Here is a 23137-nt window from a genome sequence, read left to right as displayed (position 1 = left end):
TAGCCCCCTGCAGGTCACGGCTGCCGACTGTTGCAGTCAAGCCCACTACTACTGTAAAAGGAGTGAGCAAGAATGCTGCTGCCCAACGTGAGGAGGAGGAGGAGGAGGAGGTAGGCCAGGCTTCCACGGCACAAGAGAGAAAGCACCTAAAAAAAGAAGCAAATGCCCGCTTGAAAAAGAGAAGGGGAGAAAGCTAGAGGGGAGACTGACTGGGCCCTGCTGTTAGAAGGGAGGAAAAACAAAAGCCTACAGCACCTGGTATTCCCAGGCGGTCTCCCATCCAAGTACTAACCAGGCCCGACCCTGCATAGCTTCCGAGATCAGACGAGATCGGGCAGTGTTCAGGGTGGTGTGGCCGTAGGCAGAGTTAGCCCTCTCTTGTACTGCTCTTCTACTCGGCAGTCTGTTTGACGGCTGCCCGGCGCAGGGCCTGCTTTCTGCTATCCTTTCTATTGGCTTTTCCTTCGCTTCACAGTCTGCAGCCGGGCAGAGCAAGCGCGCGCAGCCTCCTTCACAGCCAGCCCTCTAGCCTCATGACAGGCCCTCTCCAACTCTCCTTCCTCTGCTGTTGCAATCAAATCCCCTACTAAAAGGAGTTAGCACCAATGCTGCAGGCCCCCATGAGAAGGAGGCCAGGCTTCCTCAGCACAAGAGAGAAAGCACCTTAAAAAAACAAAGCAAATGTGCAGTTGAAAAATAGAATGGGGAAAAGCCATAGAGGAGACTGACCCCTGCTGGTGGAAGGAGGGAAAAGCAAAAGCTACAGCACCTGGTATTCCCAGGCGGTCTCCCATCCAAGTACTAACCAGGCCCGACCCTGCTTAGCTTCCGAGATCAGACGAGATCGGGCGTGTTCAGGGTGGTGTGGCCGTAGGCAGAGATCAGCCTCTCTTTTACTGCTCTTCTACTCTGCAGTCTGCCTGACGGCTGCTCAGCACAGAGCCTGCTTTCTGCTATCTATTCACTTTTCCTTCCTTTACAGTCTGCAGCCGGCCACTCCCAGCAAGCGCAGCCTTCTGCACAGCCCCCTCTAGCCTCATGACAACCACCTGGCAAACTCTCCTGCCTGTCTTTGCTTCTTTTTTTTTTTTGCTTTTTTCAAAGCCTTACCACCAAAAGCCCCCTCACCTTCCTCACACTAGCTCCTAAGCTGCTTGGGCGCGCTCACTCACTCTATGCTTTAGTCACACAAGCTGCTTTGCAGGGGGAAGCTTTACAACGGACGGCCATCGATCGTCCCACACTGCTTTTAAGGCTCTGGCTTCACACCCCTCGGGCTACAGGGCTCATCTGGATGGACCGATGCGGGGCCCACTGGCCTTTTTCGGGGGGCATTGGGCTTCAAGCTCTGGCACGCCTTCATGCTGACCTCCAGAACGGAGCCCCCCTCCAATGCTTGCTGGGCAGGGGAAGACGGCAAGACTTAAAGGAAGGCCGAAAAGGGTCTACAGCACTCGGTATTCCCGGGAGGTCTCCCGTCCCAGTACTGTCCGAGCCCAACCCTGCTTAGCTTCCGAGATCAGAACGAGATCGGGCGTGCCCAGGGTGGTATGGCCGGTAGACGTCAGCCACGCTGACTCCGTGGCCCAAGAAGGCCTCCTCCCTGCGCCTCGCAGACCCGCAGACTTAGGCACAGAGGGCTGGCCGAGTGGTAGCGCCAACCCCCCCTATCCCCCACACCTTCCATAAGGCAAAGCAGCCCATGGCAGCAGGGATGTCACAGCGCGCGGACAGACGCGCTCCTTTCCTTTGCCGAGGAGTCTTCCCTAGCCTGGAGTTGGGCTAGGAGCTCTCAAGTCGTGGATCCCAGCACCGCACCACTCCGGCCCCACCGGGGAGGGTGGGGTCCTAAAGGCGGATGCAAGGGCCGGGTGCCGCCCTCACGCACCTCAGCTCTTGTCCACCCAGGGAAAACCTGACACATCACTGCCCCCTCTCAGTAGGTGCCTTTCTTTCAAAGGGCTGGCTGCAGGGCTTCCACAGGCTCAGAAGTAACTCGGGGTGGACAGGAAAGAAGCGGCCGGGCCGGCAACACGAGATGGCTTGAGGGCATCCAGGCGTCAGTTCAAGGAAGAAGGTGAGATGCTTTTGCCGGTGACCGCAAGCTGCTTTTCAGACGGCGCCTCCTTTCTAGGGCGCCTGGCCTCGCCTGCCAAAATCTACAGCAGGTGTTGTGCTGTAAGTTAGCCCCCTGCAGGTCACGGCTGCCGCTGTTGCAGTCAAGCCCACTACTACTGTAAAAGGAGTGAGCAAGAATGCTGCTGCCCAACGTGAGGAGGAGGAGGAGGAGGAGGAGGAGGAGGAGGAGGCCAGGCTTCCACGGCACAAGAGAGAAAGCACCTAAAAAAAGAAGCAAATGCCCGCTTGAAAAAGAGAAGGGGAGAAAGCTAGAGGGGAGACTGACTGGGCCCTGCTGTTAGAAGGGAGGAAAAACAAAAGCCTACAGCACCTGGTATTCCCAGGCGGTCTCCCATCCAAGTACTAACCAGGCCCGACCCTGCATAGCTTCCGAGATCAGACTGAGATCGGGCGTGTTCAGGGTGGTGTGGCCGTAGGCAGAGTTAGCCCTCTCTTGTACTGCTCTTCTACTCGGCAGTCTGTTTGACGGCTGCCCGGCGCAGGGCCTGCTTTCTGCTATCCTTTCTATTGGCTTTTCCTTCGCTTCACAGTCTGCAGCCGGGCAGAGCAAGCGCGCGCAGCCTCCTTCACAGCCAGCCCTCTAGCCTCATGACAGGCCCCTCTCCAACTCTCCTTCCTCTGCTGTTGCAGTCAAATCCCCTACTAAAAGGAGTTAGCACCAATGCTGCAGGCCCCCATGAGAAGGAGGCCAGGCTTCCTCAGCACAAGAGAGAAAGCACCTTAAAAAAAACAAAGCAAATGTGCAGTTGAAAAATAGAATGGGGAAAAGCCATAGAGGAGACTGACCCCTGCTGGTGGAAGGGAGGAAAAGCAAAAGCCTACAGCACCTGGTATTCCCAGGCGGTCTCCCATCCAAGTACTAACCAGGCCCGACCCTGCTTAGCTTCCGAGATCAGACGAGATCGGGCGTGTTCAGGGTGGTGTGGCCGTAGGCAGAGATCAGCCTCTCTTTTACTGCTCTTCTACTCTGCAGTCTGCCTGACGGCTGCTCAGCACAGAGCCTGCTTTCTGCTATCTATTCACTTTTCTTTCCCTTTACAGTCTGCAGCCGGCCACTCCCAGCAAGCGCAGCCTTCTGCACAGCCCCCTCTAGCCTCATGACAACCACCTGGCAAACTCTCCTGCCTGTCTTTGCTTCTTTTTTTTTTTGCTTTTTTCAAAGCCTTACCACCAAAAGCCCCCTCACCTTCCTCACACTAGCTCCTAAGCTGCTTGGGCGCGCTCACTCACTCTATGCTTTAGTCACACAAGCTGCTTTGCAGGGGGAAGCTTTACAACGGACGGCCATCGATCGTCCCACACTGCTTTTAAGGCTCTGGCTTACACCCCTCGGGCTACAGGGCTCATCTGGATGGACCGATGCGGGGCCCACTGGCCTTTTTCGGGGGGCATTGGGCTTCAAGCTCTGGCACGCCTTCATGCTGACCTCCAGAACGGAGCCCCCTCCAATGCTTGCTGGGCAGGGGAAGACGGCAAGACTTAAAGGAAGGCCGAAAAGGGTCTACAGCACTCGGTATTCCCGGGAGGTCTCCCGTCCCAGTACTGTCCGAGCCCAACCCTGCTTAGCTTCCGAGATCAGACGAGATCGGGCGTGCCCAGGGTGGTATGGCCGGTAGACGTCAGCCACGCTGACTCCGTGGCCCAAGAAGGCCTCCTCCCTGCGCCTCGCAGACCCGCAGACTTAGGCACAGAGGGCTGGCCGAGTGGTAGCGCCAACCCCCCCTATCCCCACACCTTCCATAAGGCAAAGCAGCCCATGGCAGCAGGGATGTCACAGCGCGCGGACAGACGCGCTCCTTTCCTTTGCCGAGGAGTCTTCCCTAGCCTGGAGTTGGGCTAGGAGCTCTCAAGTCGTGGATCCCAGCACCGCACCACCTCCGGCCCCCACCGGGGAGGGTGGGGTCCTAAAGGCGGATGCAAGGGCCGGGTGCCGCCCTCACGCACCTCAGCTCTTGTCCACCCAGGGAAAACCTGACACATCACTGCCCCCTCTCAGTAGGTGCCTTTCTTTCAAAGGGCTGCTGCAGGGCTTCCACAGGCTCAGAAGTAACTCGGGGTGGACAGGAAAGAAGCGGCCGGGCCGGCAACACGGGATGGCGTAGGGCGTCCAGGCGTCAGTTCAAGGAAGAAGGTGAGATGCTTTTGCCGGTGACCGCAAGCTGCTTTTCAGACGGCGCCTCCTTTCTAGGGCGCCTGGCCTCGCCTGCCAAAATCTACAGCAGGTGTTGTGCTGTAAGTTAGCCCCCTGCAGGTCACGGCTGCCGCTGTTGCAGTCAGCCCACTACTACTGTAAAAGGAGTGAGCAAGAATGCTGCTGCCCAACGTGAGGAGGAGGAGGAGGAGGAGGAGGCCAGGCTTCCACGGCACAAGAGAGAAGCACCTAAAAAAAGAAGCAAATGCCCGCTTTGAAAAAGAGAAGGGGAGAAAGCTAGAGGGGAGGACTGACTGGGCCCTGCTGTTTAGAAGGGAGGAAAAACAAAAGCCTACAGCACCTTGGTATTCCCAGGCGGTCTCCCATCCAAGTACTAACCAGGCCCGACCCTGCATAGCTTCCGAGATCAGACGAGATCGGGCGTGTTCAGGGTGGTGTGGCCGTAGGCAGAGTAGCCCTCTCTTGTACTGCTCTTCTACTCGGCAGTCTGTTTGACGGCCTGCCCGGCGCAGGGCCTGCTTTCTGCTATCCTTTCTATTGGCTTTTCCTTCGCTTCACAGTCTGCAGCCGGGCAGAGCAAGCGCGCGCAGCCTCCTTCACAGCCAAGCCCTCTAGGCCTCATGACAGGCCCCTCTCCAACTCTCCTTCCTCTGCTGTTGCAATCAAATCCCCTACTAAAAGGAGTTAGCACCAATGCTGCAGGCCCCCATGAGAAGGAGGCCAGGCTTCCTCAGCACAAGAGAGAAAGCACCTTAAAAAACAAAGCAAATGTGCAGTTGAAAATAGAATGGGGAAAAGCCATAGAGGAGACTGACCCCTGCTGGTGGAAGGGAGGAAAAGCAAAAGCCTACAGCACCTGGTATTCCCAGGCGGTCTCCAATCCAAGTACTAACCAGGCCCGACCCTGCTTAGCTTCCGAGATCAGACGAGATCGGGCGTGTTCAGGGTGGTGTGGCCGTAGGCAGAGATCAGCCTCTCTTTTACTGCTCTTCTACTCTGCAGTCTGCCTGAACGGCTGCCTCAGCACAGAGCCTGCTTTCTGCTATCTATTCACTTTTCCTTCCCTTTACAGTCTGCAGCCGGCCACTCCCAGCAAGCGCAGCCTTCTGCACAGCCCCCTCTAGCCTTCATGAAACCACCTGGCAAACTCTCCTGCCTGTCTTTGCTTCTTTTTTTTTTTTTTGCTTTTTTCAAAGCCTTACCACCAAAAGCCCCCTCACCTTCCTCACACTAGCTCCTAAGCTGCTTGGGCGCGCTCACTTCACTCTATGCTTTAGTCACACCAAGCGCTTTGCAGGAGGAAGCTTTACAACGGACGGCCATCGATCAGTCCCACACTGCTTTTAAGGCTCTGGCTTACACCCCTCGGGCTACAGGGCTCATCTGGATGGACCGATGCGGGCCCACGAGCCTCGTCCCACTGGCCTTTTCGGGGGGCATTGGGCTTCAAGCTCTGGCACGCCTTCATGCTGACCTCCAGAACGGAGCCCCTCCAATGCTTGCTGGGCAGGGGAAGACGGCAAGACTTAAAGGAAGGCCGAAAAGGGTCTACAGCACTCGGTATTCCCGGGAGGTCTCCCGTCCCAGTACTGTCCGAGCCCAACCCTGCTTAGCTTCCGAGAATCAGACGAGATCGGGCGTGCCCCAGGGTGGTATGCCGGTAGACGTCAGCCACGCTGACTCCGTGGCCCAAGAAGGCCTCCTCCCTGCGCCTCGCAGACCGCCAGACTTAGGCACAGAGGGCTGGCCGAGTGGTAGCGCCAACCCCCCCTATCCCCACACCTTCCATAAGGCAAAGCAGCCCATGGCAGCAGGGATGTCACAGCGCGCGGACAGACGCGCTCCTTTCCTTTGCCGAGGAGTCTTCCCTAGCCTGGAGTTGGGGCTAGGAGCTCTCAAGTCGTGGATCCCAGCACCGCACCACTCCGGCCCCACCGGGGAAGGGTGGGGTCCTAAAGGCGGATGCAAGGGCGGTGTGCCGCCCTCAACGCACCTCAGCTCTTGTCCACCCAGGGAAAACCTGACACATCACTGCCCCCTCTCAGTAGGTGCCTTTCTTTCAAAGGGCTGGCTGCAGGGCTTTCCACAGGCTCAGAAGTAACTCGGGGTGGACAGGAAAGAAGCGGCCGGGCCGGCAACACGGGATGGCGTAGGGCGTCCAGGCGTCAGTTCAAGGAAGAAGGTGAGATGCTTTTGCCGGTGACCGCAAGCTGCTTTTCAGACGGCCGCCTCCTTTCTAGGGCGCCTGGCCTCGCCTGCCAAAATCTACAGCAGGTGTTGTGCTGTAAGTTAGCCCCCTGCAGGTCACGGCTGCCGCTGTTGCAGTCAAGCCCACTACTACTGTAAAAGGAGTGAGCAAGACTGCTGCTGCCCAACGTGAGGAGGAGGAGGAGGAGGAGGAGGAGGAGGAGGAGGAGGAGGAGGATGCGAGGCCAGGCTTCCACGGCACAAGAGAGAAAGCACCTAAAAAAGAAGCAAATGCCCGCTTGAAAAAGAGAAGGGGAGAAAGCTAGAGGGGAGACTGACTGGGCCCTGCTGTTAGAAGGGAGGAAAAAACAAAAGGCCTACAGGCACCTGGTATTCCCAGGCGGTCTCCCATCCAAGTACTAACCAGGCCCGACCCTGCATAGCTTCCGAGATCAGACGAGATCGGGGTGTTCAGGGTGGTGTGGCCGTAGGCAGAGTTAGCCCTCTCTTGTACTGCTCCTTCTACTCGGCAGTCTGTTTGACGGCTGCCCGGCGCAGGCGCCTGCTTTCTGCTATCCTTTCTATTGGCTTTTCCTTCGCTTCACAGTCTGCAGCCGGGCAGAGCAACGCGCGCGCAGCCTCCTTCACAGCCAGCCCTCTAGCCTCATGACAGGCCCCTCTCCAACTCTCCTTCCTCTGCTGTTGCAATCAAATCCCCTACTAAAAGAGTTAGCACCATGCTGCAGGCCCCCATGAGAAGGAGGCCAGGCTTCCTCAGCACAAGAGAGAAGCACCTTAAAAAAACAAAGCAATATGTGCAGTTGAAAAATAGAATGGGGAAAAGCCATAGAGGAGACTGACCCCCTGCTGGTGGAAGGGAGGAAAAGCAAAAGCCTACAGCACCTGGTATTCCCAGGCGGTCTCCCATCCAAGTACTAACCAGGCCCGACCCTGCTTAGCTTCCGAGATCAGACAAGATCGGGCGTGTTCAGGGTGGTGTGGCCGTAGGCAGAGATCAGCCTCTCTTTTACTGCTCTTCTACTCTGCAGTCTGCCTGACGGCTGCTCAGCACAGAGCCTGCTTCTGCTATCTATTCACTTTTCCTTTCCCTTTACAGTCCTGCAGCCGGCCACTCCCAGCAAGCGCAGCCTTCTGCACAGCCCCCTCCAGCCTCATGACAACCACCTGGCAAAACTCTCCTGCCTGTCTTTGCTTCTTTTTTTTTTTTTGCTTTTTTCAAAAGCCTTACCACCAAAAGCCCCTCACCTTCCTCACACTAGCTCCTAAGCTGCTTGGGCGCGCTCACTCACTCTATGCTTTAGTCCACACAAGCTGCTTTGCAGGGGGAAGCTTTACAACGGACCGGCCATCGATCGTCCCACCACTGCTTTTAAGGCTCTGGCTTACACCCCTGGGCTACAGGGCTCATCTGGATGGACCGATGCGGGGCCCACGGCAGGACCTCCGTCCCACTGGCCTTTTCGGGGGGCATTGGGCTTCAAGCTCTGGCACGCCTTCATGCTGACCTCCAGAACGGAGCCCCCTCCAATGCTTGCTGGGCAGGGGAAGACGGCAAGACTTAAAGGAAGGCCGAAAAGGGTCTACAGCACTCCGGTATTCCCGGGAGGTCTCCCGTCCCAGTACTGTCCGAGCCCAACCCTGCTTAGCTTCCGAGATCAGACGAGATCGGGCGTGCCCAGGGTGTATGGCCGGTAGACGTCAGCCACGCGACTCCGTGGCCCCAGAAGGCCTCCTCCCTGCGCCTCGCAGACCCGCAGACTTAGCACAGAGGGCTGGCCGAGTGGTAGCGCCAACCCCCCCTATCCCACACCTTCCATAAGGCAAAGCAGCCCATGGCAGCAGGGATGTCACAGCGCGCGGACAGACGCGCTCCTTTCCTTTGCCGAGGAGTCTTCCCTAGCCTGGAGTTGGGCTAGGAGCTCTCAAGTCGTGGATCCCAGCACCGCACCACTCCGGCCCCACCGGGGAGGGTGGGGTCCTAAAGGCGGATGCAAGGGCCGGGTGCCGCCCTCACGCACCTCAGCTCTTGTCCACCCAGGGAAAACCTGACACATCACTGCCCCCTCTCAGTAGGTGCCTTTCTTTCAAAGGGCTGGCTGCAGGCTTCCACAGGCTCAGAAGTAACTCGGGGTGGACAGGAAAGAAGCGGCCGGGCCGGCAACACGGGATGGCGTAGGGCGTCCAGGCGTCAGTTCAAGGAAGAAGGTGAGATGCTTTTGCCGGTGACCGCAAGCTGCTTTTCAGACGGCGCCTCCTTTCTAGGGCGCCTGGCCTCGCCTGCCAAAATCTACAGCAGGTGTTGTGCTGTAAGTTAGCCCCCTGCAGGTCACGGCTGCCGCTGTTGCAGTCAAGCCCACTACTACTGTAAAAGGAGTGAGCAAGAATGCTGCTGCCCAACGTGAGGAGGAGGAGGAGGAGGAGGAGGAGTAGGCCAGGCTTCCACGGCACAAGAGAGAAAGCACCTAAAAAAAGAAGCAAATGCCCGCTTGAAAAAGAGAAGGGGAGAAAGCTAGAGGGGAGACTGACTGGGCCCTGCTGTTAGAAGGGAGGAAAAACAAAAGCCTACAGCACCTGGTATTCCCAGGCGGTCTCCCATCCAAGTACTAACCAGGCCCGACCCTGCATAGCTTCCGAGATCAGATGAGATCGGGCGTGTTCAGGGTGGTGTGGCCGTAGGCAGAGTTAGCCCTCTCTTGTACTGCTCTTCTACTCGGCAGTCTGTTTGACGGCTGCCCGGCGCAGGGCCTGCTTTCTGCTATCCTTTCTATTGGCTTTTCCTTCGCTTCACAGTCTGCAGCCGGGCAGAGCAAGCGCGCGCAGCCTCCTTCACAGCCAGCCCTCTAGCCTCATGACAGGCCCTCTCCAACTCTCCTTCCTCTGCTGTTGCAATCAAATCCCCTACTAAAAGGAGTTAGCACCAATGCTGCAGGCCCCCATGAGAAGGAGGCCAGGCTTCCTCAGCACAAGAGAGAAAGCACCTTAAAAAAACAAAGCAAATGTGCAGTTGAAAAATAGAATGGGGAAAAGCCATAGAGGAGACTGACCCCTGCTGGTGGAAGGGAGGAAAAGCAAAAGCCTACAGCACCTGGTATTCCCAGGCGGTCTCCCATCCAAGTACTAACCAGGCCCGACCCTGCTTAGCTTCCGAGATCAGACGAGATCGGGCGTGTTCAGGGTGGTGTGGCCGTAGGCAGAGATCAGCCTCTCTTTTACTGCTCTTCTACTCTGCAGTCTGCCTGACGGCTGCTCAGCACAGAGCCTGCTTTCTGCTATCTATTCACTTTTCCTTCCCTTTACAGTCTGCAGCCGGCCACTCCCAGCAAGCGCAGCCTTCTGCACAGCCCCCTCTAGCCTCATGACAACCACCTGGCAAACTCTCCTGCCTGTCTTTGCTTCTTTTTTTTTTTTTGCTTTTTTCAAAGCCTTACCACCAAAAGCCCCCTCACCTTCCTCACACTAGCTCCTAAGCTGCTTGGGCGCGCTCACTCACTCTATGCTTTAGTCACACAAGCTGCTTTGCAGGGGGAAGCTTTACAACGGACGGCCATCGATCGTCCCACACTGCTTTTAAGGCTCTGGCTTACACCCCTCGGGCTACAGGGCTCATCTGGATGGACCGATGCGGGGCCCACTGGCCTTTTTCGGGGGGCATTGGGCTTCAAGCTCTGGCACGCCTTCATGCTGACCTCCAGAACGGAGCCCCCTCCAATGCTTGCTGGGCAGGGGAAGACGGCAAGACTTAAAGGAAGGCCGAAAAGGGTCTACAGCACTCGGTATTCCCGGGAGGTCTCCCGTCCCAGTACTGTCCGAGCCCAACCCTGCTTAGCTTCCGAGATCAGACGAGATCGGGCGTGCCCAGGGTGGTATGGCCGGTAGACGTCAGCCACGCTGACTCCGTGGCCCAAGAAGGCCTCCTCCCTGCGCCTCGCAGACCCGCAGACTTAGGCACAGAGGGCTGGCCGAGTGGTAGCGCCAACCCCCCCTATCCCCACACCTTCCATAAGGCAAAGCAGCCCATGGCAGCAGGGATGTCACAGCGCGCGGACAGACGCGCTCCTTTCCTTTGCCGAGGAGTCTTCCCTAGCCTGGAGTTGGGCTAGGAGCTCTCAAGTCGTGGATCCCAGCACCGCACCACTCCGGCCCCACCGGGGAGGGTGGGGTCCTAAAGGCGGATGCAAGGGCCGGGTGCCGCCCTCACGCACCTCAGCTCTTGTCCACCCAGGGAAAACCTGACACATCACTGCCCCCTCTCAGTAGGTGCCTTTCTTTCAAAGGGCTGGCTGCAGGGCTTCCACAGGCTCAGAAGTAACTCGGGGTGGACAGGAAAGAAGCGGCCGGGCCGGCAACACGGGATGGCGTAGGGCGTCCAGGCGTCAGTTCAAGGAAGAAGGTGAGATGCTTTTGCCGGTGACCGCAAGCTGCTTTTCAGACGGCGCCTCCTTTCTAGGGCGCCTGGCCTCGCCTGCCAAAATCTACAGCAGGTGTTGTGCTGTAAGTTAGCCCCCTGCAGGTCACGGCTGCCGCTGTTGCAGTCAAGCCCACTACTACTGTAAAAGGAGTGAGCAAGAATGCTGCTGCCCAACGTGAGGAGGAGGAGGAGGAGGAGGAGGCCAGGCTTCCACGGCACAAGAGAGAAAGCACCTAAAAAAAGAAGCAAATGCCCGCTTGAAAAAGAGAAGGGGAGAAAGCTAGAGGGGAGACTGACTGGGCCCTGCTGTTAGAAGGGAGGAAAAACAAAAGCCTACAGCACCTGGTATTCCCAGGCGGTCTCCCATCCAAGTACTAACCAGGCCCGACCCTGCATAGCTTCCGAGATCAGATGAGATCGGGCGTGTTCAGGGTGGTGTGGCCGTAGGCAGAGTTAGCCCTCTCTTGTACTGCTCTTCTACTCGGCAGTCTGTTTGACGGCTGCCCGGCGCAGGGCCTGCTTTCTGCTATCCTTTCTATTGGCTTTTCCTTCGCTTCACAGTCTGCAGCCGGGCAGAGCAAGCGCGCGCAGCCTCCTTCACAGCCAGCCCTCTAGCCTCATGACAGGCCCCTCTCCAACTCTCCTTCCTCTGCTGTTGCAATCAAATCCCCTACTAAAAGGAGTTAGCACCAATGCTGCAGGCCCCCATGAGAAGGAGGCCAGGCTTCCTCAGCACAAGAGAGAAAGCACCTTAAAAAAACAAAGCAAATGTGCAGTTGAAAAATAGAATGGGGAAAAGCCAAGGGGGGAGACTGACCCCTGCTGGTGGAAGGGAGGAAAAGCAAAAGCTTACAGCACCTGGTATTCCCAGGCGGTCTCCCATCCAAGTACTAACCAGGCCCGACCCTGCTTAGCTTCCGAGATCAGACGAGATCGGGCGTGTTCAGGGTGGTGTGGCCGTAGGCAGAGATCAGCCTCTCTTTTACTGCTCTTCTACTCTGCAGTCTGCCTGACGGCTGCTCAGCACAGAGCCTGCTTTCTGCTATCTATTCACTTTTCCTTCCCTTTACAGTCTGCAGCCGGCCACTCCCAGCAAGCGCAGCCTTCTGCACAGCCCCCTCTAGCCTCATGACAACCACCTGGCAAACTCTCCTGCCTGTCTTTGCTTCTTTTTTTTTTTTGCTTTTTTCAAAGCCTTACCACCAAAAGCCCCCTCACCTTCCTCACACTAGCTCCTAAGCTGCTTGGGCGCGCTCACTCACTCTATGCTTTAGTCACACAAGCTGCTTTGCAGGGGGAAGCTTTACAACGGACGGCCATCGATCGTCCCACACTGCTTTTAAGGCTCTGGCTTACACCCCTCGGGCTACAGGGCTCATCTGGATGGACCGATGCGGGGCCCACTGGGCCTTTTTTCGGGGGGCATTGGGCTTCAAGCTCTGGCACGCCTTCATGCTGACCTCCAGAACGGAGCCCCCTCCAATGCTTGCTGGGCAGGGGAAGACGGCAAGACTTAAAGGAAGGCCGAAAAGGGTCTACAGCACTCGGTATTCCCGGGAGGGTCTCCCGTCCCAGTACTGTCCGAGCCCAACCCTGCTTAGCTTCCGAGATCAGACGAGATCGGGCGTGCCCAGGGTGGTATGGCCGGTAGACGTCAGCCACGCTGACTCCGTGGCCCAAGAAGGCCTCCTCCCTGCGCCTCGCAGACCCGCAGACTTAGGCACAGAGGGCTGGCCGAGTGGTAGCGCCAACCCCCCCTATCCCCACACCTTCCATAAGGCAAAGCAGCCCATGGCAGCAGGGATGTCACAGCGCGCGGACAGACGCGCTCTTTCCTTTGCCGAGGAGTCTTCCCTAGCTGGAGTTGGGCTAGGAGCTCTCAAGTCGTGGATCCCAGCACCGCACCACTCCGGCCCCACCGGGGGGGTGGGGTCCTAAAGGCGGATGCAAGGGCCGGGTGCCGCCCTCACGCACCTCAGCTCTTGTCCACCCAGGGAAAACTGACACATCACTGCCCCCTCTCAGTAGGTGCCTTTCTTTCAAAGGGCTGGCTGCAGGGCTTCCACAGGCTCAGAAGTAACTCGGGGTGGACAGGAAAGAAGCGGCCGGGCCGGCAACACGGGATGGCGTAGGGCGTCCAGGCGTCAGTTCAAGGAAGAAGGTGGTGAGATGCTTTTGCCGGTGACCGCAAGCTGCTTTTCAGACGGCGCCTCCTTTCTAGGGCGCCTGGCCTCGCCTGCCAAAATCTACAGCAGGTGTTGTGCTGTAAGTTAGCCCCCTGCAGGTCACGGCTGCCGCTGTTGCAGTCAAGCCCACTACTACTGTAAAAGGAGTGAGCAAGAATGCTGCTGCCCAACGTGAGGAGGAGGAGGAGGAGGAGTAGGCCAGGCTTCCACGGCACAAGAGAGAAAGCACCTAAAAAAAGAAGCAAATGCCCGCTTGAAAAAGAGAAGGGGAAGAGAAAGCTAGAGGGAGACTGACTGGGCCCTGCTGTTAGAAGGGAGGAAAAACAAAAGCCTACAGCACCTGGTATTCCCAGGCGGTCTCCCATCCAAGTACTAACCAGGCCCGACCCTGCATAGCTTCCGAGATCAGACGAGATCGGGGTGTTGTGGGTGTGGCCGTAGGCAGAGTTAGCCCTCTCTTGTACTGCTCTTCTACTCGGCAGTCTGTTTGACGGCTGCCCGGCGCAGGGCCTGCTTTCTGCTATCCTTTCTATTGGCTTTTCCTTCGCTTCACAGTCTGCAGCCGGGCAGAGCATCAGCGCGCGCAGCCTCCTTCACAGCCAGCCCTCTAGCCTCATGACAGGCCCCTCTCCAACTCTCCTTCCTCTGCTGTTGCATCAAATCCCCTACTAAAAGGAGTTAGCACCAATGCTGCAGGCCCCCATGAGAAGGAGGCCAGGCTTCCTCAGCACAAGAGAGAAAGCACCTTAAAAAACAAAGCAAATGTGCAGTTGAAAAATAGAATGGGGAAAAGCCATAGAGGAGACTGACCCTGCTGGTGGAAGGGAGGAAAAGCAAAAGCCTACAGCACCTGGTATTCCCAGGCGGTCTCCCATCCAAGTACTAACCAGGCCCGACCCTGCTTAGCTTCCGAGATCAGACGAGATCGGGCGTGTTCAGGGTGGTGTGGCCGTAGGCAGAGATCAGCCTCTCTTTTACTGCTCTTCTACTCTGCAGTCTGCCTGACGGCTGCTCAGCACAGAGCCTGCTTTCTGCTATCTATTCACTTTTCTTCCCTTTACAGTCTGCAGCCGGCCACTCCCAGCAAGCGCAGCCTTCTGCACAGCCCCCTCTAGCCTCATGACAACCACCTGGCAAAACTCTCCTGCCTGTCTTTGCTTCTTTTTTTTTTTGCTTTTTTCAAAGCCTTACCACCAAAAGCCCCCTCACCTTCCTCACACTAGCTCCTAAGCTGCTTGGGCGCGCTCACTCACTCTATGCTTTAGTCACACAAGCTGCTTTGCAGGGGGAAGCTTTACAACGGACGGCCATCGATCGTCCCACACTGCTTTTAAGGCTCTGGCTTACACCCCTCGGGCTACAGGGCTCATCTGGATGGACCGATGCGGGGCCCACTGGCCTTTTTCGGGGGCATTGGGCTTCAAGCTCTGGCACGCCTTCATGCTGACCTCCAGAACGGAGCCCCCTCCAATGCTTGCTGGGCAGGGGAAGACGGCAAGACTTAAAGGAAGGCCGAAAAGGGTCTACAGCACTCGGTATTCCCGGGAGGTCTCCCGTCCCAGTACTGTCCGAGCCCAACCCTGCTTAGCTTCCGAGATCAGAGAGATCGGGCGTGCCCAGGGTGGTATGGCCGGTAGACGTCAGCCACGCTGACTCCGTGGCCCAAGAAGGCCTCCTCCCTGCGCCTCGCAGACCCGCAGACTTAGGCACAGAGGGCTGGCCGAGTGGTAGCGCCAACCCCCCCTATCCCCACACCTCCATAAGGCAAAGCAGCCCATGGCAGCAGGGATGTCACAGCGCGCGGACAGACGCGCTCCTTTCCTTTGCGAGGAGTCTTCCCTAGCCTGGAGTTGGGCTAGGAGCTCTCAAGTCGTGGATCCCAGCACCGCACCACTCCGGCCCCACCGGGGAGGGTGGGGTCCTAAAGGCGGATGCAAGGGCCGGGTGCCCCATCACGCACCTCAGCTCTTGTCCACCCAGGGGAAAACCTGACACATCACTGCCCCCTCTCAGTAGGTGCCTTTCTTTCAATGGGCTGGCTGCAGGGCTTCCACAGGCTCAGAAGTAACTCGGGGTGGACAGGAAAGAAGCGGCCGGGCCGGCAACACGGGATGGCGTAGGGCGTCCAGGCGTCAGTTCAAGGAAGAAGGTGAGATGCTTTTGCCGGTGACCGCAAGCTGCTTTTCAGACGGCGCCTCCTTTCTAGGGCGCCTGGCCTCGCCTGCCAAAATCTACAGCAGGTGTTGTGCTGTAAGTTAGCCCCCTGCAGGTCACGGCTGCCGCTGTTGCAGTCAAGCCCACTACTACTGTAAAAGGAGTGAGCAAGAATGCTGCTGCCCAACGTGAGGAGGAGGAGGAGGAGGAGGAGGAGTAGGCCAGGCTTCCACGGCACAAGAGAGAAAGCACCTAAAAAAAGAAGCAAATGCCCGCTTGAAAAAGAGAAGGGGAGAAAGCTAGAGGGGAGGACTGACTGGGCCCTGCTGTTAGAAGGGAGGAAAAACAAAAGCCTACAGCACCTGGTATTCCCAGGCGGTCTCCCATCCAAGTACTAACCAGGCCCGACCCTGCATAGCTTCCGAGATCAGATGAGATCGGGCGTGTTCAGGGTGGTGTGGCCGTAGGCAGAGTTAGCCCTCTCTTGTACTGCTCTTCTACTCGGCAGTCTGTTTGACGGCTGCCCGGCGCAGGGCCTGCTTTCTGCTATCCTTTCTATTGGCTTTTCCTTCGCTTCACAGTCTGCAGCCGGGCAGAGCAAGCGCGCGCAGCCTCCTTCACAGCCAGCCCTCTAGCCTCATGACAGCCCCTCTCCAACTCTCCTTCCTCTGCTGTTGCAATCAAATCCCTACTAAAAGGAGTTAGCACCAATGCTGCAGGCCCCCATGAGAAGGAGGCCAGGCTTCCTCAGCACAAGAGAGAAAGCACCTTAAAAAAACAAAGCAAATGTGCAGTTGAAAAATAGAATGGGGAAAAGCCATAGAGGAGACTGACCCTGCTGGTGGAAGGGAGGAAAAGCAAAAGCTTACAGCACTGGTATTCCCAGGCGGTCTCCCATCCAAGTACTAACCAGGCCCGACCCTGCTTAGCTTCCGAGATCAGACGAGATCGGGCGTGTTCAGGGTGGTGTGCCGTAGGCAGAGATCAGCCTCTCTTTTACTGCTCTTCTACTCTGCAGTCTGCCTGACGGCTGCTCAGCACAGAGCCTGCTTTCTGCTATCTATTCATTTCCTTCCCTTTACAGTCTGCAGCCGGCCACTCCCAGCAAGCGCAGCCTTCTGCACAGCCCCCTCTAGCCTCATGACAACCACCTGGAAACTCTCCTCCCACTCTCCTGCCTGTCTTTTTTTTTTTTTTGCTTTTTTCAAAGCCTTACCCCAAAGCCCCCTCACCTTCCTCACACTAGCTCCTAAGCTGCTTGGGCGCGCTCACTCACTCTATGCTTAGTCACACAAGCTGCTTTGCAGGGGGAAGCTTTACAACGGACGGCCATCGATCGTCCCACACTGCTTTTAAGGCTCTGGCTTACACCCCTCGGGCTACAGGGCTCATCTGGATGGACGATGCGGGGCCCCACTCCGGACTTTTTTCGGGGGCATTGGGCTTCAAGCTCTGGCACGCCTTCATGCTGACCTCCAGAACGGAGCCCCCTCCAATGCTTGCTGGGCAGGGGAAGACGGCAAGAAGACTAAAGGAAGGCCGAAAAGGGTCTACAGCACTCGGTATTCCGGGGAGGTCTCCCGTCCCAGTACTGTCCGAGCCCAACCCTGCTTAGCTTCCGAGATCAGACGAGATCGGGCGTGCCCAGGGTGGTATGGCCGGTAGACGTCAGCCACGCTGACTCCGTGGCCCAAGAAGGCCTCCTCCCTGCGCCTCGCAGACCCGCAGACTTAGGCACAGAGGGCTGGCCGAGTGGTAGCGCCAAACCCCCCTATCCCCACACCTTCCATAAGGCAAAGCAGCCCATGGCAGCAGGGATGTCACAGCGCGCGGACAGACGCGCTCCTTTCCTTTGCCGAGGAGTCTTCCCTAGCCTGGAGTTGGGCTAGGAGCTCTCAAGTCGTGGATCCCAGCACCGCACCACTCCGGCCCACCGGGGAGGGGTGGGGTCCTAAAGGCGGATGCAAGGGCCGGGTGCCGCCCTCACGCACCTCAGCTCTTGTCCACCCAGGGAAAACCTGACACATCACTGCCCCCTCTCAGTAGGTGCCTTTCTTTCAAAGGGCTGGCTGCAGGGCTTCCACAGGCTCAGAAGTAACTCGGGGTGGACAGGAAAGAAGCGGCCGGGCCGGCAACACGGGATGGCGTAGGGCGTCCAGGGTCAGTTCAAGGAAGAAGGTGAGATGCTTTTGCCGGTGACCGCAAGCTGCTTTTCAGACGGCGCCTCCTTTCTAGGGCGCCTGGCCTCGCCTGCCAAAATCTACAGCAGGTGTTGTGCTGTAAGTTAGCCCCCTGCAGGTCACGGCTGCCGCTGTTGCAGTCAAGCCACTACTACTGTAAAAGGAGTGAGCAAGAATGCTGCTGCCCAACGTGAGGAGGAGGAGAGGAGGAGGAGGAGGCCAGGCTTCCACGGCACAAGAGAGAAAGCACCTAAAAAAGAAGCAAATGCCCGCTTGAAAAAGAGAAGGGAGAAAGCTAGAGGGAGACTGACTGGGCCCTGCTGTTAGAAGGGAGGAAAAACAAAAGCCTACAGCACCTGTATTCCCAGGCGGTCTCCCATCCAAGTACTAACAGGCCCGACCCTGCATAGCTTCCGAGATCAGACGAGATCGGCGTGTTCAGGGTGTGTGGCCGTAGGCAGAGTTAGCCCTCTCTTGTACTGCTCTTTACTCGGCAGTCTGTTTGACGGCTGCCCGGCGCAGGGCCTGCTTTCTGCTATCCTTTCTATTGGCTTTTCCTTCGCTTCACAGTCTGCAGCCGGGCAGAGCAAGCGCGCGCAGCCTCCTTCACAGCCAGCCCTCTAGCCTCATGACAGGCCCTCTCCAACTCTCCTTCCTCTGCTGTTGCAATCAAATCCCCTACTAAAAGGAGTTAGCACCAATGCTGCAGGCCCCCATGAGAAGGAGGCCAGGCTTCCTCAGCACAAGAGAGAAAGCACCTTAAAAAACAAAGCAAATGTGCAGTTGAAAAATAGAATGGGAAAAGCCATAGAGGAGACTGACCCCTGCTGGTGGAAGGGAGGAAAAGCAAAAGCCTACAGCACCTGGTATTTCCAGGCGGTCTCCCATCCAAGTACTAACCAGGCCCGACCCTGCTTAGCTTCCGAGATCAGACGAGATCTTTTTCGCGTGTTCAGGTGGTGTGGCCGTAGGCAGAGATCAGCCTCTCTTTTACTGCTCTTCTACTCTGCAGTCTGCCTGACGGCTGGCTCAGCACAGAGCCTGCTTTCTGCTATCTATTCACTTTTCCTTCCCTTTACAGTCTGCAGCCGGCCACTCCCAGCAAGCGCAGCCTTCTGCACAGCCCCCTCTAGCCTCATGACAACCACCTGGCAAACTCTCCTGCCTGTCTTTGCTTCTTTTTTTTTTTTTGCTTTTTTCAAAGCCTTACCACCAAAAAGCCCCCTCACTTCCTCACACTAGCTCTAAGCTGCTTGGGGCGCGCTCACTCACTCTATGCTTAGTCACACAAGCTGCTTTGCAGGGGGAAGCTTTACAAACGGCGGCCATCGATCGTCCCCACACTGCTTTTAAGGCTCTGGCTTACACCCCTCGGGCTACAGGGCTCATCTGGATGGACCGATGCGGGGCCCCACTGGCCTTTTTCGGGGGGCATTGGGCTTCAAGCTCTGGCACGCCTTCATGCTGACCTCCAGAACGGAGCCCCCTCCAATGCTTGCTGGGCAGGGAAGACGGCAAGACTTAAAGGAAGGCCGAAAAGGGTCTACAGCACTCGGTATTCCCGGGAGGTCTCCCGTCCAGTACTGTCCGAGCCCAACCCTGCTTAGCTTCCGAGATCAGACGAGATCGGGCGTGCCCAGGGTGGTATGGCCGGTAGACGTCAGCCACGCTGACTCCGTGGCCCAAGAAGGCCTCCTCCCTGCGCCTCGCAGACCCGCAGACTTAGGCACAGAGGGCTGGCCGAGTGTGGTAGCGCCAACCCCCCCTATCCCCAACCTTCCATAAGGCAAAGCAGCCCATGGCAGCAGGGATGTCACAGCGCGCGGACAGACGCGCTCCTTCCTTTGCCGAGGAGTCTTCCCTAGCTGGAGTTGGGCTAGGAGCTCTCAAGTCGTGGATCCCAGCACCGCACCACTCCGGCCCCACCGGGAGGGTGGGGTCCTAAAGGCGGATGCAAGGGCCGGGTGCCGCCCTCACGCACCTCAGCTCTTGTCCACCCAGGGAAAACCTGACACATCACTGCCCCATCTCAGTAGGTGCCTTTCTTTCAAAGGGCTGGCTGCAGGGCTTCCACAGCTCAGAAGTAACTCGGGGTGGACAGGAAAGAAGCGGCGGGCCGGCAACACGGGATGGCGTAGGGCGTCCAGGCGGCAGTTCAAGGAAGAAGGTGAGATGCTTTTGCCGGTGACCGCAAGCTGCTTTTCAGACGGCGCCTCCTTTCTAGGGCGCCTGGCCTCGCCTGCCAAAAATCTACAGCAGGTGTGGTGTGCTGTAAGTTAGCCCCCTGCAGGTCACGGCTGCCGCTGTTGCAGTCAAGCCCACTACTACTGTAAAAGGAGTGAGCAAGAATGCTGCTGCCCAACGTGAGGAGGAGGGGAGGAGGAGAGGAGGAGGCCAGGCTTCCACGGCACAAGAGAGAAAGCACCTAAAAAAAGAAGCAAATGCCGCTTGAAAAAGAGAAGGGAGAAAGCTAGAGGGAGACTGACTGGGCCCTGCTGTTAGAAGGAGGAAAAACAAAAGCCTACAGCACCTGGTATTCCCAGGCGGTCTCCCATCCAAGTACTAACCCAGGCCGACCCTGCATAGCTTCCGAGATCAGACGAGATCGGGCGTGTTCAGGGTGTGTGGCCGTAGGCAGAGTTAGCCCTCTCTTGTACTGCTCTTCTACTCGGCAGTCTGTTTGACGGCTGCCCGGCGCAGGGCCTGCTTTCTGCTATCCTTTCTATTGGCTTTTCTTCGCTTCACAGTCTGCAGCCGGGCAGAGCAAGCGCGCGCAGCCTCCTTCACAGCCAGCCCTCTAGCTCATGACAGGCCCCTCTCAACTCTCCTTCCCTGCTGTTGCAATCAAATCCCCTACTAAAGGGAGTTAGCACCAATGCTGCAGGCCCCCATGAGAAGGAGGCCAGGCTTCCTCAGCACAAGAGAGAAAGCACCTTAAAAAAACAAAGCAAATGTGCAGTTGAAAAATAGAATGGGGAAAAGCCATAGAGGAGACTGACCCCTGCTGGTGGAAGGGAGGAAAAGCAAAAGCTTACAGCACCTGGTATTCCCAGGCGGTCTCCCATCCAAGTACTAACCAGGCCCGACCCTGCTTAGCTTCCGAGATCAGACGAGATCGGGCGTGTTCAGGGTGGTGTGCCGTAGGCAGAGATCAGCCTCTCTTTTACTGCTCTTCTACTCTGCAGTCTGCCTGACGGCTGCTCAGCACAGAGCCTGCTTTCTGCTATCTATTCACTTTCCTTCCCTTTACAGTCTGCAGCGGCCACTCCCAGCAAGCGCAGCCTCTGCACAGCCCCTCTAGCCTCATGACAACCACCTGGCAAACTCTCCTGCCTGTCTTTGCTTCTTTTTTTTTTTGCTTTTTTCAAAGCCTTACCACCAAAAGCCCCCTCACCTTCCTCACACTAGCTCCTAAGCTGCTTGGGCGCGCTCACTCACTCTATGCTTTAGTCACACAAGCTGCTTTGCAGGAGGAAGCTTTACAACGGACGGCCCATCGATCGTCCCACACTGCTTTTAAGGCTCTGGCTTACACCCCTCGGGCTACAGGGCTCATCTGGATGGACCGATGCGGGGCCCACGCAGACCTCCGTCCCACTGGCCTTTTTCGGGGGGCATGGGCTTCAAGCTCTGGCACGCCTTCATGCTGACCTCCAGAACGGAGCCCCCTCCAATGCTTGCTGGGCAGGGAAGACGGCAAGACTTAAAGGAAGGCCGAAAAGGGTCTACAGCACTCGGTATTCCCGGGAGGTCTCCCGTCCCAGTACTGTCCGAGCCCAACCCTGCTTAGCTTCCGAGATCAGACGAGATAGGGCGTGCCCAGGGTGGTGTATGGCCGGTAGACGTCAGCCACGCTGACTCGTGGCCCAAGAAGGCCTCTCCTGCGCCTCGCAGACCCGCAGACTTAGGCACAGAGGAGGCTGGCCGAGTGGTAGCGCCAAACCCCCCTATCCCCCACCTTCCATAAGGCAAAGCAGCCCATGGCAGCAGGGATGTCACAGCGCGCGGACAGACGCGCTCCTTTCTTTGCCGAGGAGTCTTCCCTAGCTGGAGTTGGCTAGGAGCTCTCAAGTCGTGGATCCCAGCACCGCACCACTCCGGCCCCACCGGGGAGGGTGGGGTCCTAAAGGCGGATGCAAGGGCCGGGTGCCGCCCTCACGCACCTCAGCTTTGTCCACCCAGGGAAAACCTGACACTCACTGCCCCTCTCAGTAGGTGCCTTTCTTTCAAAGGGCTGGCTGCAGGGCTTCCACAGGCTCAGAAGTAACTCGGGGTGGACAGGAAAGAAGCGCCGGGCCGGCACCACGGGATGGCGTAGGCGTCCAGGCGTCAGTTCAAGGAAGAAGGTGAGATGCTTTTGCCGGTGACGCAAGCTGCTTTCAGACGGCGCCTCCTTTCTAGGGCGCTGGCCTCGCCTGCCAAAATCTACAGCAGGTGTTGTGCTGTAAGTTAGCCCCCTGCAGGTCACGGCTGCCCCGCTGTTGCAGTCAAGCCCACTACTACTGTAAAAGGAGTGAGCAAGAATGCTGCTGCCAACGTGAGGAGGAGGAGGAGGAGGCAGGCTTCCACGGCACAAGAGAGAAAGCACCTAAAAAAGAAGCAAATGCCCCGCTGAAAAAGAGAAGGGGAGAAAGCTAGAGGGGAGACTGACTGGGCCCTGCTGTTAGAAGGGAGGAAAAACAAAAACTACAGCACTGGTATTCCAGGCGGTTCCCATCCAAGTACTAACCAGGCCGACCTGCATAGCTCCGAGATCAGACGAGATCGGGCGTGTCAGGGTGGTGTGGCCGTAGGCAGAGTTAGACCTCTATTGTACTGCTCTTCTACTAGGCAGTCTGTTTGCGGCTGCCCGGCGCAGGGCCTGCTTTTGCATCCTTTCTATTGGCTTTCCTTCGCTTCACAGTCTGCAGCCGGGCAGAGCAAACTAAGCGCGCGCAGCCCCTGCACAGCCAGCCATCTAGCCTCATGACAGACCCTCTCCAACTCTCCTTCCTCTGCGTTGCAATCAAATCCCCTACTAAAAGGAGTTAGCACCAATGCTGCAGGCCCCATGAGAAGGAGGCCAGGCTTCCTCAGCACAAGAGAGAAAGCACCTTTAAAAAACAAAGCAAATGTGCAGTTGAAAATAGAATGGGGAAAAGCCAGAGAGGAGACTGACCCCTGCTGGTGGAAGGGAGGAAAAGCAAAAGCCTACAGCACCTGGTATTCCCAGGCGGTCTCCCATCCAAGTACTAACCAGGCCAGACCCTGCTTAGCTCCGAGATCAGACGAGAGCGGGCGGTTCAGGGTGTGGTGGGCCGTAGGCAGAGATCAGCCTGCTCTTTACTGCTCTTCTACTCTGCAGTCTGCTGACGGCTGCTCAGCACAGAGCTGCTTTTGCTATATATTCACTTTTCCTTCCTTTACAGTCTGCAGCCGGCCACTCCCAGCAAGCGCGCCTTCTGCCACGCCCCCTATAGCCTCATGACAACCAACTGGCAAACTATCCTGCCTGTCTGTGCCTTTTTTTTTTCTGCTTTTCAAAGCCTTACCACCAAAAGCCCCTCACCTTCCTCACACTAGCTTCCTCAGCTGCTGGGCGCGCTCAATCACTCTATGCTTTAGTCACACAAGCTGCTTTGGCAGGGGAAGCTTTACAACGGACGGCCATCGACGTCCCACACTGCTTTTAAGGCTCTGGCTTACCCCCTCGGGCTACAGGGCTCATCTG

General features: G+C 57.4%; 18 non-coding genes and 13 pseudogenes across 18 annotated transcripts; all 31 read right to left on the bottom strand.

Moving 5' to 3' along the window:
- Nucleotides 1–243: 243 nt before the first annotated feature.
- Nucleotides 244–363, bottom strand: LOC138779647 (5S ribosomal RNA). The gene has a single exon (XR_011361105.1). It is a non-coding gene; the product is annotated as a 5S ribosomal RNA (ribosomal RNA).
- A 394-nt stretch (nt 364–757) lies between these two features.
- LOC138779738 (5S ribosomal RNA) lies at nt 758–876 on the bottom strand. The gene has a single exon (XR_011361163.1). It is a non-coding gene; the product is annotated as a 5S ribosomal RNA (ribosomal RNA).
- Nucleotides 877–1442: 566 nt separating this feature from the next.
- On the bottom strand, nt 1443–1563 carry LOC138779671 (5S ribosomal RNA). Its single transcript, XR_011361128.1, has one exon. It is a non-coding gene; the product is annotated as a 5S ribosomal RNA (ribosomal RNA).
- An 874-nt stretch (nt 1564–2437) lies between these two features.
- LOC138779752 (5S ribosomal RNA) lies at nt 2438–2557 on the bottom strand. Its single transcript, XR_011361177.1, has one exon. It is a non-coding gene; the product is annotated as a 5S ribosomal RNA (ribosomal RNA).
- Nucleotides 2558–2954: 397 nt separating this feature from the next.
- LOC138779732 (5S ribosomal RNA) lies at nt 2955–3073 on the bottom strand. The gene has a single exon (XR_011361157.1). It is a non-coding gene; the product is annotated as a 5S ribosomal RNA (ribosomal RNA).
- A 564-nt stretch (nt 3074–3637) lies between these two features.
- LOC138779657 (5S ribosomal RNA) lies at nt 3638–3757 on the bottom strand. The gene has a single exon (XR_011361114.1). It is a non-coding gene; the product is annotated as a 5S ribosomal RNA (ribosomal RNA).
- An 862-nt stretch (nt 3758–4619) lies between these two features.
- LOC138779760 (5S ribosomal RNA) lies at nt 4620–4739 on the bottom strand. The gene has a single exon (XR_011361184.1). It is a non-coding gene; the product is annotated as a 5S ribosomal RNA (ribosomal RNA).
- A 396-nt stretch (nt 4740–5135) lies between these two features.
- On the bottom strand, nt 5136–5254 carry LOC138779737 (5S ribosomal RNA). Its single transcript, XR_011361162.1, has one exon. It is a non-coding gene; the product is annotated as a 5S ribosomal RNA (ribosomal RNA).
- Nucleotides 5255–5836: 582 nt separating this feature from the next.
- On the bottom strand, nt 5837–5957 carry LOC138779701 (5S ribosomal RNA; annotated as a pseudogene).
- Nucleotides 5958–6852: 895 nt separating this feature from the next.
- LOC138779679 (5S ribosomal RNA) lies at nt 6853–6971 on the bottom strand (annotated as a pseudogene).
- Nucleotides 6972–7369: 398 nt separating this feature from the next.
- Nucleotides 7370–7488, bottom strand: LOC138779727 (5S ribosomal RNA). The gene has a single exon (XR_011361153.1). It is a non-coding gene; the product is annotated as a 5S ribosomal RNA (ribosomal RNA).
- A 588-nt stretch (nt 7489–8076) lies between these two features.
- LOC138779703 (5S ribosomal RNA) lies at nt 8077–8196 on the bottom strand (annotated as a pseudogene).
- Nucleotides 8197–9058: 862 nt separating this feature from the next.
- On the bottom strand, nt 9059–9177 carry LOC138779723 (5S ribosomal RNA). Its single transcript, XR_011361150.1, has one exon. It is a non-coding gene; the product is annotated as a 5S ribosomal RNA (ribosomal RNA).
- A 395-nt stretch (nt 9178–9572) lies between these two features.
- LOC138779719 (5S ribosomal RNA) lies at nt 9573–9691 on the bottom strand. Its single transcript, XR_011361146.1, has one exon. It is a non-coding gene; the product is annotated as a 5S ribosomal RNA (ribosomal RNA).
- A 566-nt stretch (nt 9692–10257) lies between these two features.
- Nucleotides 10258–10377, bottom strand: LOC138779655 (5S ribosomal RNA). The gene has a single exon (XR_011361113.1). It is a non-coding gene; the product is annotated as a 5S ribosomal RNA (ribosomal RNA).
- An 860-nt stretch (nt 10378–11237) lies between these two features.
- Nucleotides 11238–11356, bottom strand: LOC138779722 (5S ribosomal RNA). The gene has a single exon (XR_011361149.1). It is a non-coding gene; the product is annotated as a 5S ribosomal RNA (ribosomal RNA).
- A 397-nt stretch (nt 11357–11753) lies between these two features.
- LOC138779718 (5S ribosomal RNA) lies at nt 11754–11872 on the bottom strand. Its single transcript, XR_011361145.1, has one exon. It is a non-coding gene; the product is annotated as a 5S ribosomal RNA (ribosomal RNA).
- Nucleotides 11873–12439: 567 nt separating this feature from the next.
- On the bottom strand, nt 12440–12560 carry LOC138779684 (5S ribosomal RNA; annotated as a pseudogene).
- An 861-nt stretch (nt 12561–13421) lies between these two features.
- Nucleotides 13422–13536, bottom strand: LOC138779707 (5S ribosomal RNA; annotated as a pseudogene).
- A 395-nt stretch (nt 13537–13931) lies between these two features.
- Nucleotides 13932–14050, bottom strand: LOC138779646 (5S ribosomal RNA). The gene has a single exon (XR_011361104.1). It is a non-coding gene; the product is annotated as a 5S ribosomal RNA (ribosomal RNA).
- Nucleotides 14051–14613: 563 nt separating this feature from the next.
- Nucleotides 14614–14732, bottom strand: LOC138779694 (5S ribosomal RNA; annotated as a pseudogene).
- Nucleotides 14733–15597: 865 nt separating this feature from the next.
- On the bottom strand, nt 15598–15716 carry LOC138779721 (5S ribosomal RNA). The gene has a single exon (XR_011361148.1). It is a non-coding gene; the product is annotated as a 5S ribosomal RNA (ribosomal RNA).
- Nucleotides 15717–16109: 393 nt separating this feature from the next.
- LOC138779689 (5S ribosomal RNA) lies at nt 16110–16226 on the bottom strand (annotated as a pseudogene).
- Nucleotides 16227–16794: 568 nt separating this feature from the next.
- LOC138779677 (5S ribosomal RNA) lies at nt 16795–16914 on the bottom strand. The gene has a single exon (XR_011361134.1). It is a non-coding gene; the product is annotated as a 5S ribosomal RNA (ribosomal RNA).
- An 857-nt stretch (nt 16915–17771) lies between these two features.
- Nucleotides 17772–17886, bottom strand: LOC138779705 (5S ribosomal RNA; annotated as a pseudogene).
- A 392-nt stretch (nt 17887–18278) lies between these two features.
- LOC138779709 (5S ribosomal RNA) lies at nt 18279–18400 on the bottom strand (annotated as a pseudogene).
- A 567-nt stretch (nt 18401–18967) lies between these two features.
- LOC138779680 (5S ribosomal RNA) lies at nt 18968–19086 on the bottom strand (annotated as a pseudogene).
- Nucleotides 19087–19945: 859 nt separating this feature from the next.
- On the bottom strand, nt 19946–20063 carry LOC138779692 (5S ribosomal RNA; annotated as a pseudogene).
- A 392-nt stretch (nt 20064–20455) lies between these two features.
- LOC138779651 (5S ribosomal RNA) lies at nt 20456–20573 on the bottom strand. Its single transcript, XR_011361109.1, has one exon. It is a non-coding gene; the product is annotated as a 5S ribosomal RNA (ribosomal RNA).
- Nucleotides 20574–21149: 576 nt separating this feature from the next.
- Nucleotides 21150–21271, bottom strand: LOC138779702 (5S ribosomal RNA; annotated as a pseudogene).
- A 1343-nt stretch (nt 21272–22614) lies between these two features.
- LOC138779711 (5S ribosomal RNA) lies at nt 22615–22732 on the bottom strand (annotated as a pseudogene).
- Nucleotides 22733–23137: the final 405 nt, after the last annotated feature.

Source organism: Dendropsophus ebraccatus, unplaced genomic scaffold (assembly GCF_027789765.1).
Source record: "Dendropsophus ebraccatus isolate aDenEbr1 unplaced genomic scaffold, aDenEbr1.pat pat_scaffold_753_ctg1, whole genome shotgun sequence".
Lineage (NCBI taxonomy): Eukaryota > Metazoa > Chordata > Amphibia > Anura > Hylidae > Dendropsophus > Dendropsophus ebraccatus.
The sequence above is the reverse complement of the archived record's forward strand: the minus strand, read 5'-3'. Positions and strand labels throughout refer to the sequence as shown.